The sequence below is a fragment of the Ahaetulla prasina genome, chromosome 1 (assembly GCF_028640845.1).
Source record: "Ahaetulla prasina isolate Xishuangbanna chromosome 1, ASM2864084v1, whole genome shotgun sequence".
Taxonomy (NCBI): Eukaryota; Metazoa; Chordata; class Lepidosauria; order Squamata; family Colubridae; genus Ahaetulla; species Ahaetulla prasina.
In genome coordinates, this window is record NC_080539.1 from 344,451,705 (window position 1) to 344,466,175 (window position 14,471).

The window sequence follows — 14,471 nt, forward strand, 5'->3', positions numbered from 1 at the left end:
CTTCCATACCTTTTAAAAATATGGAGTCTTGAGAGAAAAAAGTTAACAGAAACAGAAAAAAAATACAACAACTGAAGTGAGAATTAAGTCAGCAATATTGAACTTCAGCAGAAATTATTAGAGGAGCCAGGTCTATGGAAGAGCAGTTCAGCTTCAATCAAAAATGAAAGTTGTTCCCAAGTCTCCCTTTTATATAATGGCAACATTAAAGATGCACCTGGAAATCTGCCATTTGGATTGTACGGCTTCTAGAGAAGAATTATTTGGATAGGGACCAAATTATACTCCACATAAGAGATGATTTTAAAAATGGCATGAAACAGTTTGATGACAATAAGCAGGAACCTGGCTTCCTTTGAGTCTGAAGGTACCTGTAGCCCTTCTCTAGGCTGCCTCCATGGCCTTTTTAGCCTCCTTGCCTGAATCATGAATGCTACTCACAGATATTTCAAGCAATTAACTTACTCAGTGATAGTGTCCTAGGGTCTTTTGCAAATATTACAGTCTTTGTCTTTTGATAATTAATCAGAAGATTATTTTTAACAGCACAGTACTCAATATTCTCCTGAGACCAATTGGTGACTGTAATAAAGCACACAGCGTCGTCTGGGTAAAATAGCACTGATGTACCGTTTCCACTATTTTAGGAGGTTAAGGGTGTAAATCATGCAAGGATGTGACTAAGCAGTTAATATAAAAGGTGAACAGTAAAAGCTCTCAGAGAAAGGAATTAATAATTGTACAGCCAAGTAATGCACAAGAAGGGGGAGGTAATATTCAGGAGGAGAGAAAGTGGTGAAGGAGTCATGATGGGAAATGAGAACTGAAAGTGGAAAAGGGTTGGGAGGCACCTTCTGAAGTCTTAGGGCTTCTCCAGACAGCCAATTTAATGCCTTTTCTCCAGTCTACCAGGCAACAAAGTAAGCCAGCAGTGTCCCAAAGGTGCTTTTTCCAAAGGACTTTCTTTGCTTTTTCTTGAAGATGTTTCATTTCTCATCCAAGAAGCTTCTCCAGGAAGAAGAAGAAGAAGAAGAAGAAGAAGAAGAAGAAGAAGAAGAAGAAGAAGAAGAAGAAGAAGAAGAAGAAGAAGAAGAAGAAAGAAAGAAAGAAAGAAAGAAAGAAAGAAAGACTGAGAATCTCCATAGACATTAAGCCAGCAGTGATTTGTTCAGCCCCCATAACCACTTTAAATTCTGTCTGAGTAACAAAATAGGACTGACCTAACAGTCTACTGTGGGGCAAGACATAACAAGTAATGTGGGGTGAGTTTGGGGGAGAAGGCAAGTTTTGGCAGATGGTTACAGCAGTGGTTTAACTACCTTTCAGGGACCAGTTCACAGCTGGTGGGGATTTTGACTTCTGCTTTACTATGAAGCAGGGCTGGGTTGACAAAGTATCTTACCAACCACTACTCCCTATATCCAGTGGTGGGATTCTGCTGGTTCTAGGCGGTTCGACTGAACCGTTTGTTAAATTGCTGGTTCTCCCCACCCCTTGCCCCTCCCCTCCCCACCATTACGTACTGGTGTCTGTCGGCGGCCGCGTGGCGCTTGGATCAGGTGGGCAGTGAGGCCACTGACTGAAGCCTGCCTGCATCCAAGCGTCTCTCTAGCCAGCGATTAAAGCACCTCGCTGGCCACGTGGCCAGTGAGGCGCTGTCGCTGGCTAGAGAGACGCTTGGATGCAGGCAGGCTTCGGTCGGTGGCTGCTTGGATCACGTGACACTTGGATTGGGTGGGCAACAAGGTGCATAGATCCGATCCGACAGAAGCCTGCCTGCATCCAAGCATCTCTCTAGCCAGCGATTAAAGCACGGCCAGCTGAGGAGTTTGGATCGGGTGGGCAGCGAAGCGTGTGTCAATGTTGTACCTTGATGAAGGTATCTTTTCTTTTATGTACACTGAGAGCATATGCACCAAGACAAATTCCTTTTATGTCCAATCACACTTGGCCAATAAAAAAATTCTATTCTATTCTATTCTATTCTATTCTATTCTATTCTATTCTATTCTATTCTATTCTATTCTATTCTATTCTAGATAGAGAGATAGATAGATATAGATAGATAGATAGATAGATAGATAGATAGATAGATAGATAGATAGATAGATAGATAGATAGATAGATATTAGCAATCCTCCAATTTGAGGAGGTTAGCTGGACTGAGCTCAAAAGCAATGTTTCTTGGATGTGGCTTCTATTTATGGAATAATCTCTCCCCAAGTCCATCCATCTGGTGAATATCAAATAATTTAAAAGCAGTATTTATGTAGTTTTCTTATTTCATTCAAGCACCAGGATGAGGTAAAATAAATAAGAAAGACAGTCAATCAATCAGTCAGAGAAGAAGGATCTCAATCCAGGCAAAGAGTTAGAATACAACAAAGTTTGTCAGACAGCCAAATTTAATAGTGCAAAAGTAACAAGTTATTTAATTCACAACCTGAAACCACAACACCCAATAGATATTACTGAAGGCTATGACTGCTTCACCCTTAGATAGCACTAATTAACTGTGATTTGGCTGTAAAACTATCTAGGCATGCAAGATGACTTTTCAGTAGTCCTTAAGGGGAATCCCAGTCGTCCCCCCCAAGTGAGATTATTTTATATTCTAACATCATTTATATTTTAATAACATAAAGGCAATAATACATGGTAACTCTTTCCTATTCTGGATAACCTCAAAGATCTGACAACATGGGAAGAAAAGATCATACTCCTAGAAAGTTTTAATAAATTCAGGACTGGCAGCTGCAAGGATGCACAGGTTATGAAGCTCATAAAGAGAAAAGAGGTATTGTAGACAAGTAAGAGCAGGTCTTTACATGGGTAATATTTGAAGAGGCCCTGAGCTGAATACTTGTGATTTCTGGCTCTGTTCATAAAAGTTTTATGCCATGAGAAAAACCATTTTATGAAAGATGAAAATGCAGAGATGTTGAAACAAACAAAGTGGGTTCTTCTGAGCAACTCAAGTTCTTAGCAATCTAGGCAAAGAAAACAAGTTGTAATCTCTCATCAGTCCTAAATTTTCTCAAAGCAAACCACTCCAAACCTACGTTTATGTCAAGTATTGGCACTGAACAACAAAGAAAGCTAAGTTTTCAATAGATCTGGGTACCTTATAAGCACCTCATCCACTTTATGTAATTCAGGTTTACTTCTTTATATACTCTTCAGGATCTCCTTTCTGAACATTTTTAGTCTGAGTGACACAAAATTTACTATAGATGAAGAATTTAGTCCTAAATAATCACCTATATACTGTATGAAGAAGGTCAATCAAGTATTGGGCTGGGAGGAAGCAGTTGATTGCCTTTTTTTAAAAAAAAACCCCACCATGCCTTACCTCTTCATGCTTATTGTATAGTTTTAATTCCAGGCTGGAGTTGGGAGAAGTGTGGACTTTAAATCAGATGGAAAGAAAGAACTATTCAGAGTCTATCTTTTGTCAGCGGTACTCAGTGGTGAGCTAGGTGTTGACTTGAGGCAATTTGGAAGAAAAAAATGTGACTTCTCAACTATTATTACTATATCTGAAGATGAGCAAACATATGGCAGCATATTGCTTAATTTGCTCTATGAAAATAAAGAATGTCTCAATAATTTGAAAGGGAAAGGAAATAGGAAGAAAATTCTCATTGGAAAAACATTGGACTTGATTAATACTGAATGAAATTATATAGTATCTGTACTGAATATAACTCTACAGAAATGGAATGAAAGCTGACCAGATCAGACCTTTGATTGTTCCTGTCTATACTGCCAACACTGACTGATAGAGGCTGTCCAAGGTTAGAAATCACCTTTAGATTGTGAAGACTGAAGCTGTGACCCACCTGAAAAGCTGTGCTTCCTAATTCAGCCTCAACTTCAGTTTCCAATACAATAGTTGTAGGTATGGGCTAAGGGAGGAGGAAAGAAGAGGAATCATGCCCATTGCACTATTAAAATATACCAATTTGGACCCAGAGCAATATATAAAATTCTTCAACCTGTTTCAGGCTGCAAATGTCTCATCTGGGGGTTGAACATTTTATTTTGTTTATTTTTCTTAATTCCGAAGATTTATAAAGCCACTTGTCTTATAACTATGGACAGCTCCCAATTTAAAAAAAATCTAAAAGTTTGAAAATAATCTGAGTAATTTTAATCCAGTTCAATTTTGGTCAGCTGTTAAAAGTTCTAGCTAGCTGCAAATCTGTACTTGCAAGTGGAGGAAAGTAGTAAGAAACCTGTGGGAACATAAAGCTTTGCAGTTCATTGACAGTTATTGTCCCTTTCTGTTTTTGTAGATTTAACTATAAGGGTGATAGTGATGGTAGTGGATATTAGGCTTATGAGGAAGAAATATTTCCAAGTAATGTTAGTAGTATCAATAAAATTGATTATTCAAGTCAATACTTATTCCAAAAATTAAAATAATAGCAGAGTCAACTCAACTCAATCAACTCAAACCACTAGCAGCACAGAAAACAACTTACATCATGAAGCAGACAAAAGCAACTATTGTCTCATTCAAAACTGGTCTCTATTTAGAACCACAGAATGATAGAGTTGGAAGGAGACGTTTAGGCCAAAGTGCTCAGTGTAGGAACCCAAATTAAAATATGTTAATCTGCTTTAAAGAGCCTTCATGGCATGGAATCCTGACATCACCACCTCACCAGGGGTGAAATGCTCCCGGTTCAGACCGGATCGCCTAATCCAGTAGCGATGGCGGTGGGTGGTTCGGAGAACAGGTAGCAAAAATCCCTTCCCCACTTCCCCCTGCATGCCCAGCTGAGCCACGCGATCATCAGAGGTTTTTTTTTACTTTTAAAAGCATTTTATCTTTGGCCAAAAAAATGCTTTTAAAAGTAAAAAAAAGCCTCTGATTATCGCGCGGCTCAGCTGGGATTGTCAGAACCTTTTCAAAGCATTTTTTCTACAACTTCTTCAGCTGAAGAGGCTGTAAAAAAAAGCTTTTAAAGGGTTCTGGCGATCAGGCAACTCAGCTGGGATCATCAGAACCCTTTCAAAGCATTTTTTCTACAGAGGCTGTAAAAAAAGCTTTTAAAAGGTTCCTCTGGTGATCCCAGCTGAGTTGCCTGATCATCACAGGATTTTAAAAGCATTTTTAACAACCTCTTCGGCTGAAGAGGTTGTAGAAAAAATGCTTCTAAAAGTAAAAAAAAAAAAATTGGCCACGCCCACCCGGTCACATTATCCTCTCACCAAGCCACACTCACAGAACCAGTAGTAACAAATCTTACATTTCACCCCTGCACCTCACCCTGATTTCATTGGCCTGTCTTGCCAGATCCAGCAGACAGAGCATGTTATATGTTCCATTGCTTGGAAACTAACCAACCCGAGGTTAGGCAGGCCCTAGGTAGGGGTGGCTTTCTGCTATGGTGCCCCTGCTGTGGAATATTCCACATGAAGTGAGGTTGGCCTTGTCACTATTGAACTTTTGGAGGTTTCTCAACCAGCAGACCTGGGGACCCCAGTGCACGGATGAATTAGTGTGGTTTTTAACATCCCTCCTATTACTATTCTTTGTTTTAGTTCAGATTTTATACTTCTTAATGTATTTATTTATTTTTATTTGTATCCTGCCTTTATTCTGTTTTTAGCTCTTTTGTACACTGCCTAAAATTGCCTGTTTGTGAGATAGGCGGCTATATAGATTGGTTTAATAAATATAATTAATGTCCCAGAAAGGAATAATTAACTGCGATTTGACCATACTCATGGAAGAGGAAATCCACCACTGGTCTAGCAAGCTATTTTTACTAATAGGAAGTTTTTAAACTTTGAACCAGATTTTGCCTCCCTGTAATATAAATCTAATATTTTATGTCCTATACTCTGTAGTGATGGAAAACAGACCTTGATTTTCTTCTCTATAATATTTTAAAGATATTAGAAGAGTACTTTCATATCCCACTTCTGCCTTTTATTCTCAGGGTTAAAGATTCAGTTGGTCCAGAATGCGGCTGCGCGGATGATAGAGGGATCCACGCGTGGCTCCCATATAACACCTCTCCTGCGCAGGCTGCACTGGCTGCCTATGGTCTTCCAGGTGCACTTCAAGGTGCTGGTTACCACCATTAAAGCACTCCATGGCTTAGGACCGGGGTATTTATGGGATCGCCTTCTGCCACCATTTGCCTCCCACCAACCCGTGCACTCCCACAGAGAGGGCCTCCTCAGGGTGCCATCAGCCAAACAATGTCGGCTGGCGGCCCCCAGGGGGAGGGCCTTCTCTGTGGGGGCCTCTACCCTCTGAAACGAGCTTCCCCCAGGACTTCGTCAACTTCCTGATCTCCGGACCTTCTGCCGCGAGGTGAAGACGTATCTATTCTTCCACGCAGGACTGGCATAGAATTAGTTTTATCATTTGTATTTTAATTGGGGTTTTATGGTTTTATTTTAATTATGGGCCAAATTTAATAAGTTTTTTATTACTGTTTTTACTTGTATTGTACCTATTTATTGTCGATTTTATTTGGCTGTGAACCGCCCTGAGTCCTTCGGGAGAAGGGCGGTATACAAATTAAATTATTATTATTTATTATTATTATTCTCAGTTCCTTTGCTATCTCTTCATGTGATTTTGGGCTGTTTCGGGTTCTTTGAATCTTTCTTAAAATATGGTGCTTGGAACAGGACTTAGTAGTGTCTCTCTGTGTGTTTGCGTTTCTGTATGTGTGTGGGTGTGCAGGTGTTAGGGAAGGTCTGATTTATGCAAGAAAAAAGTAGACCTATCTGATAAGGAAGTTATGCAATTAAAAAACAATAGAGATAAGCCCAATTTGACAAGCCCTGTTCCTGGCAAATCTATGCTGACTTCTAGTAATTGCTTAATTGTTTTCCAGGTATTTACAGATTCATCTCATTATGCTCTACTCTAGAATTCCTGTAAATGTTAGACTGATAGGTTGTTCTTAGGTCTTTCTTTCCTTTTTGAAGAACATTTGCACCTCTCCAAGGTTCCTCAAAGAGAATATATGACAATTCAATCAGCTCATCAGTTTCTTTCCCCTATAACATAGGATATAAGCTATTCTTCAACGGTGTTTCTCAACCATGGCAGCTTGAAGATGTCCGGACTTCAACTCCCAGAATTCCCCAGCTGAGCTGGCTGGGAAATTCTGGAAGTTGAAGTCCGGACATCTTCAAATTGCCAAGGTTGAGAAACATTGTTCTAGAACAGGTGTGTCAAACTCACGTTGTCATAGAGTTGTCACATCACATATTGTGATTTCCCCCCCCCTTCACTAAACCAGGTGTGGGCGTGGCCAGTGCGTGACACATCTGGCCCGTGGACCTCAGGTTTGACAGCCCTGTTCTGGAAAGTTAAATGTATGCAAAGTAAAAAGATACTTCTTCATGTTGACCATGGTATTCTCAAGATTCAGTCGTACCATTTCATTTTGTTCGTCATAGTTCCTTGGTGGACTATATAATTTCTTGTTGAAGAAGATTAATTAAACAAGAGTTTAACCCCTTTCCTCTTTGTTATCAGCTAAAATTTTACTATTTTCACTGAACAGCTGCTATAGTGATGCTTTTATTGTTTTTTAACTAACCTCAAATTGGTTTGAGGCTTAGCTTTTCTAGACAACAGCTTACAATTCTTATATGCCTGTCTATACATTTTCATTGGTGCCTTGACTCCTTTTCTATCTCCTATATCTGTAATGGCGAACCTATGGCACGCGTGCCACAGGTGGCATGAAATGCCCTCTCTATCTGTATATGAGCTGTCACCTCAGTTCAACTCTGTTGCGCATACGCGGGCACGTCCTGCAGGCCAGCTGGTCATCAGATCTCTGCCACGCATGCACAAGGGGGTGGGGCACGTGCAAGAGGCCCCGCGTGTGCATATATAGGAGGGGATGCATGTGGGAGGCCACACACATATATTGCATTTTGGGGGTTTGGGGGCACGCACGTGCATTCACGCACACACACATGCTTTGGGCACTCAGTGTGGAAAAGGTTAGCCATCATTGTCTTATATATATGTCCTTGTTGATTTCCAGACCATCAGCAAGTTTTTGTGAAGCTGTGAAAAAGAAATGAACTAAAGATGACTCAACAGAACTCCAGCTGACAGTTATAGTAGAATGAAGACCTGTCAAGTAGACCAGCTCTTTGTAATTTCCCAGGCAATGGGAAATAAGGGACTGAGAGATGAGAGAATAGCCATCCTTGTCCAACCGCAGTTGGTGCCTTCAGAGGGAATTTGTGAACTCTCCTTCCTTTTTTAATCAGTTTCAGACATTGCTCGTTGACTGCTTTTCAGCTACTAGGCACCTTTGAATCAACAAGTCTGAAAACCGAAGCGATTTTTTTGTAATGCTTAGTGAAAGAAGCTTTAAATACAATTTAAAGGCTTTTTAAAAAATAAATAACAAAAGGGTGATTAGAATTCTGATTTTGGAAAGTTGAAAACTGACTAAAGATCCAAATGGATTCGAAATAAAGTTTTGGAATAAATTGTAAGAATCCTTCCTATAAAAATGCTTTTATTTTGAATTATTGTAGAAATAATTCCATTATTTTAGCAAAACATCATAGGGAGGAACTTTGAAGATTGGACACTAGAGGGAACTAGAAGGAACTAAAAATTAAAATTAAAGGAGAGCATTTACTTTGATTTACTAATAAAGAATGGAGCAAAATATTTTAACAATGGGCATATTGTAGGTTATTTATGAACAATGGACTCATTATATAGTTCAAAATATTTAGTTACTTTTAAGAGCATCTGACTCTGTAGATAGTCTGTGTTTAAAAGATGTTATGGAAGAGGAACAAGTTTCACCAGACAAGACTGAGACTGAGCTGAAATTGGATTTAAAAATGACAGCTTATAACCGTGATGGCGAACCTATGCCATGCGTGCCACAGGTGGCACACATAGCCATATTGGTGGGCACGTGAGCTCAGCTCCAGTGCGCATGCGTGCGCCAGCCAGCTAATTTTCAGCCCTTCTGGGTGCACCAGAAGTAGGGAAACAGGCTGCTTCCTGCCTCCAGAGGGCCTCGGAGTGGTGGTGGTGGTGGTGGGGAAGGGCTGTTTTTTGCTGCCCCAGGCTCCAGAGCCCCTCTAGGAGTCTGGGGAGAGTGAAAATGGTCTCCCCCACCCTGGAGGCCAAAAGCAGCCCATTTGCCAACTTCACCAGAAGTGCACGGGAGCATGGCACATAGAATTGTGGGTGTGGGTATGCACGTGTGCGACCACCCCCTCCTGCTCCTGGCACGCAATGGCAAAAAGGTTAGCCATTACTGGCCTATAAGAACAACACAGAAAAGATTTTACACTGTACATAAAAGAAACTGGCTGATGTTTTCATAATTACAATTAATTAATAATTGAGAAATAAATACTTAAAATGGGAATACAAATAACAAACCAAGAGAGTTTCCTACCTAAACTACATTACATTAGCCCAAGTCTTACCTGGACTGACAGTCCATAATAGAATGCTCCCTCTATAGCAGAGAGAGAGGGAAGCCAGGGGAAGCCATGTTTAGTCACTTAAGCTTTTTAGACTTTTTTCATCTTAAAATTACTGAAGCTTTTTACAGCCTTGCATTCCTGCCAGGCTGCACTGTTCATTTTATTTCAGCAGCTGCTTGTTTTGCTAGAATTCACATTATTTTATCTTTATGAACGCATGCTTTAGCGGTTGCTTTGGAACTAGAATGACCTCACTAGTGTGGTAAATTTTTAAGACTGAGGGGGATTGGGGTCCAACAAAATGGGGACAAACAAAAAATAAAGTCCAAAATAAACTGAAAAAGTCAGATCAAGAAGAACGAAATACATAGGAACATTCACAGACCAATCCTGAATTCTTTTTCTGAAATTTATTCCTCAGTTTAAAAAAAACGAATATCTGAGTTAAGTTCAATATTGAGCTCAGCTTGTACTCAAGCCAAGTAGCATATTCAAGAGCTTCGTAGTGTCCAATTTCAATTCTGAAAAACAAGTAACAATTCCATAGGATGGCTTTATTCCATCCTTTTCTTTTCAGATGAAGAAACAGATCGTGCAGAGGAAAGAACCCCAATCAACTGAGCCAATCACTAGACCAACTTTTATAAGGGTTGAATACAAACTTAAGACATATATTAAAAATAGAGATAGATATCAGCAAAAAAAAAAAAAAAGAGGTTAAGCAAACTTTTTTAAAAGTTCATTTATAAAAGGTACCTATGCCAGTAATCCTGGAAAAAAGATTAAAATAGAATAGAATAGAATAGAATTTTTATTGGCCAAGTGTGATTGGACACACAAAGAATTTGTCTTGGTGCATATGCTCTCAGTGTACATAAAAGAAAAGATACGTTCATCAAGGTACAACATTTACAACACAATTGATGGTCAATATATCAATATAAATCATAAGGATTGCCAGCAACAAAGTTACAGTCATACATTATGGGTAGGTCTTAATCAAACACTCTGGCAGGATGGTATCTACCGTCTGTTTCCTCTTTTTCCCAACATAGTAGGCTCCAACATTTTGCTCAGTCCTGGTTATTGGGAGATGGGCCCAATGCTGTTGTTGGAAGAAATGTCCATCTGGGTTCAGTTCCAAGTGGGGAGAAAAACACTGGAAACATGAAGGCTGGAAACATATCAGTGGTGAAATCCAATTTTTTTTTACTACCGGTTCTGTGGGCATGGCTTGGTGGGCGTGGTGTGGTTTGGTGGGTGTGGCTTGGCTGGTGTGGCAGGGGAAGAATATTGCAAAATCCCCATTCCCTCCCCACCCTGGGGCCAGCCAGAGGTGGTATTTGACAGTCCTACAGGGAGCTGAGGTTCTGATTTTATGTCTTTAGAAACATGTTTCTGCTTTAGGGAAAATATAATATTTTGCCTTTTAAATATTTCCTAGAATATTTCATTTTTCTAGGACAGGGGCTGGGTGCTAACTTTCTATACTGTCAAATAGACTTTGGGATTTGCCTTATTTTGCAATATATTAACCAGGTTGGAATTTGAAAGGCACGTGCACACACACACATGCACGCACACACACTATATTTAATATTTATATTTAATACAACTTTTGATCAATCAAAATATAATTATATATTATATATTCAAATATAGATTTCTATTGGCACCTATCTATTAAATATAAATAAGCACTAATATGTATCTTGTATTTATGAAAAAGTGAGCATTCATTTATCCTCACAATATTGATACAATATATTAATGTTACACATATATAAACATGAAAAGATATATTATTAATATATTACTCTTGGTTTTTATTTATTTAAGATAAATATTAAGCACCAAACACCAAATGCATACCAAGCCTGGGAAAACTGTCATATTAATTTCTGAACACAGCTGCACACTTCATTCTCCTTGCTACATTATTGTCATAAATTATTTGCTGTAGGAGGGAGGATCATAGGCAGGTAATCAGAATGCCTGGATGTTCAGTTTGTTCTTGGGAGATTTTTATAAGCTTTCAAGCCTTCTAGATATTTGAGAAAGGTCCTAGGAGAAGGACTGAGTCCACAGCCTTGATCCTATCCCCATTCTGAAGGCTAAGGTAACAAGGTTCCCATTGCCTGGGAAAAATATCAATCAGTCAGAATAGATTTGGAAGGGACCTTTGAGGTCTTCTAGTCCAATTCCCTGCTCAGGAGACCCTATACCATTTCAGATAGGTGACTGTCCAATCTTTTCTTAAAAACCTCCAGTGATGAAGCACCTACAGCTTCTGAAGGCAGGCTGTTCCATTGGTTAATTGTCCTCATTTTAGGAAGTTTCTCCTTAATTCCAGGTTGCTTTTCTCCTTGATTAGTTTTCATCCATTGTTTCTTGTCTTGCCTTTTGGTGCTTTGGAAAATAAGTTGACCCCCTCTTCATTCTGGCAGCCATCAAATATTGGAATACTGCTATCATGTCACTCCCAATCCTTCTTTTCTCTAGACTAAGTAAAAGTAAAGGTAAAGGTTCCCCTTGCTCATATGTGCTAGTCGTTCCCAACTCTAGGGGGTGGTGCTTATCTCTGTTTCAAAGCAAAAGAGCCAGCGCTGTCCAAAGACATCTCCATGGTCATGTGGCAGCATAACTAAACGGCAAAGGTGCACAGAATGCTGTTACCTTCCCACCAAAGGTGGTCCCTATTTTTCTACTTGCATTTTTTACGTGCTTTCGAACTGCTAGGTTGGCAGAAGCTGGGGCAAGTAACGGGAGCTCACCCCATTATGTGGTGCTAGGGATTCGAACTGCCAACCTGCCGACCTTTCTGATTGACAAGCTCAGCGTCTTAGCCACTGAGCCATCCCTTTTTCTCTAGACTGGCCATACCCACTTCCTGTAACCGTTCTTCATGCTGTCTCCAGGTCCTTAATCATCTTAGTTGATCTTCTTTGCCCTTTTTCCAAAGTCTCAACTTTGTAATGTGGTGACCAAAACTGGATGCAGTATTCCAGATGTGGTCTTACTAAAGCTTTATAAAATGGTACTAACTATTTTGATTCTATGTTGCTGTTTATGCAACCAAGGATTGTATTAGCTTTTTTGGCTGCTGCTGCACGCTGCTGGCTCATGTTTAAGTGATTGTTCCCTAGGACTCCAAGGTCCCTCTCACTGTTACTGTTTTTGAGCCAGATTTCACCTAATTTTGTACTTGTATCTGAGAAAGGTTAGGGGATGGCTTGAGAGAGGACAGGTGTCTTCAGGCTGATGCTAACCCTGACAATGATTATCCCTAAGCCAAAGAGGCAAAATGTAGGTAGCTCTTCCTTTTTGAACGAGTTTTATCTGAGAGAGTCTAATTTGTTCTTATCAGGCCCCTATTATTTTCTTTATTATTCTTATTATTTTTACAGTTTCTGAGCTCTACTAAATTGCTGCTAAGGGGATTGTTGATTTATCAGTGGCAGACAGAGCTGAGCTTTAAAAAGCTGCATGATATTAGGTCAGAGGAATGAAAAAAGTGTGCACAGTAGGAGATGATTATGATTTTTCTTTCAAATGCTTTGTCCTCGTGTCTGTACAGTGGCAACGTGGCATTTATTTTCTGTATTTTAAGCAAGATCCTTTCTTATCTTACAGATTCTGGATTAATACTGATTTTGTATGCAACTTGATTCAGTAGGTTTAATTATCTTATTTCTTATAGTTGATTATGGTGAGTTAATGCCTTTTAAACTAATGTAAATGTATATTCATGCATACATATATAATTTCAAATTATTTAACGGTCTTGTCTTGAAGACTTGCCCAGTCTAGACAGGAAGAAACTTCCTGTTTTTGAAGAGTTGAAAAGGAAACAAATAAACTCCTCCACATGTTGGTAGTTCTTATGTTTATATAGTATCTTTCATATGGTCATCTAAGCAGTCCAGATTCAGAGTAGAACATTTTAGGGTGATGTTCTAAGACTTATGCAATATTCTGCTTAGATGGATGACCTCCCTGACCTATGGGAACAGAAGCATAGGAAGTTCTTTCAATCCCAGTGATAAAACTCAGATTAAGAATCCTGTTCTTTTACTGGTAGGGAGAAACCAGTGGAGCCTGGGGCATAGCTAGAGTCAAAGGATATAGATATCTCTGATTTTAAGGCTTATGCTTAAACAGAACAGATATAGCATACCCAGTGAAGTAATGGTCAAAAATGAAATAAGTAATTTGAAAGTTCCTAGAAAGGAGGCTGAAGCTAAAGTATATAGGTCAGGGGTGTCAAACTTGATTTCATTGAGGGCCGCATCAGGGTTGTGTTTGACCTCTGGGGGCCAGGTGAGCATGGCTAGCTCGACGACACTCATGTTGGGGGCACCTGTGGTAGCCCGTGGTGCTTTTGCCAGAAAAAACGGGCTCCTGAACTCCATTTCAGCTGCCACGGCCTGCCGCAACTGGCCCTCCCAAGCTCTGTTTCCACTTGCAGAGGGTTGCAGGAAGCCATGGCAGCCAAAAATGGAGCTCAGGAGCCCGTTTTTTGCTTGCAGAAACACCACAGGCCAGTCCTTCACTGTTTCCAGGGTGGCCCCGCGGGCCAGATCTAAGTACTCCACAGGCCGGATCTAGCCCCCAGGCCTTGAGTTTGACAGCCCTGATATAGGTCATAAGAGTTCACAAGACTTCTTGAATCAGGTAGCCTGTAGACAACATTGGAAATGTTTTTCCTTCATTGCTTGTGGAAATATATCCAAGAGAGAATTTCCAAATGGAAATAAATCATTCAGCTCAATAATTTGAATGACTCCTCTTTTTGAGAACAACTGGCTGGAACAACAGGAAGAATGGATGATAAGCTTGTTGTATCTACAACCATGCACTGGGAAGTTATACACTAAGCTTTAGTTGCACGTATTAGAAAGGAACCAAAGGAAGATAATTGGCTGATGACCTGCTATGTGTCTCACCATTTCAGTGGACAAAATGACTATAGACATCAACTGTTTTGAATTATTTATTAATGGCTGACATTG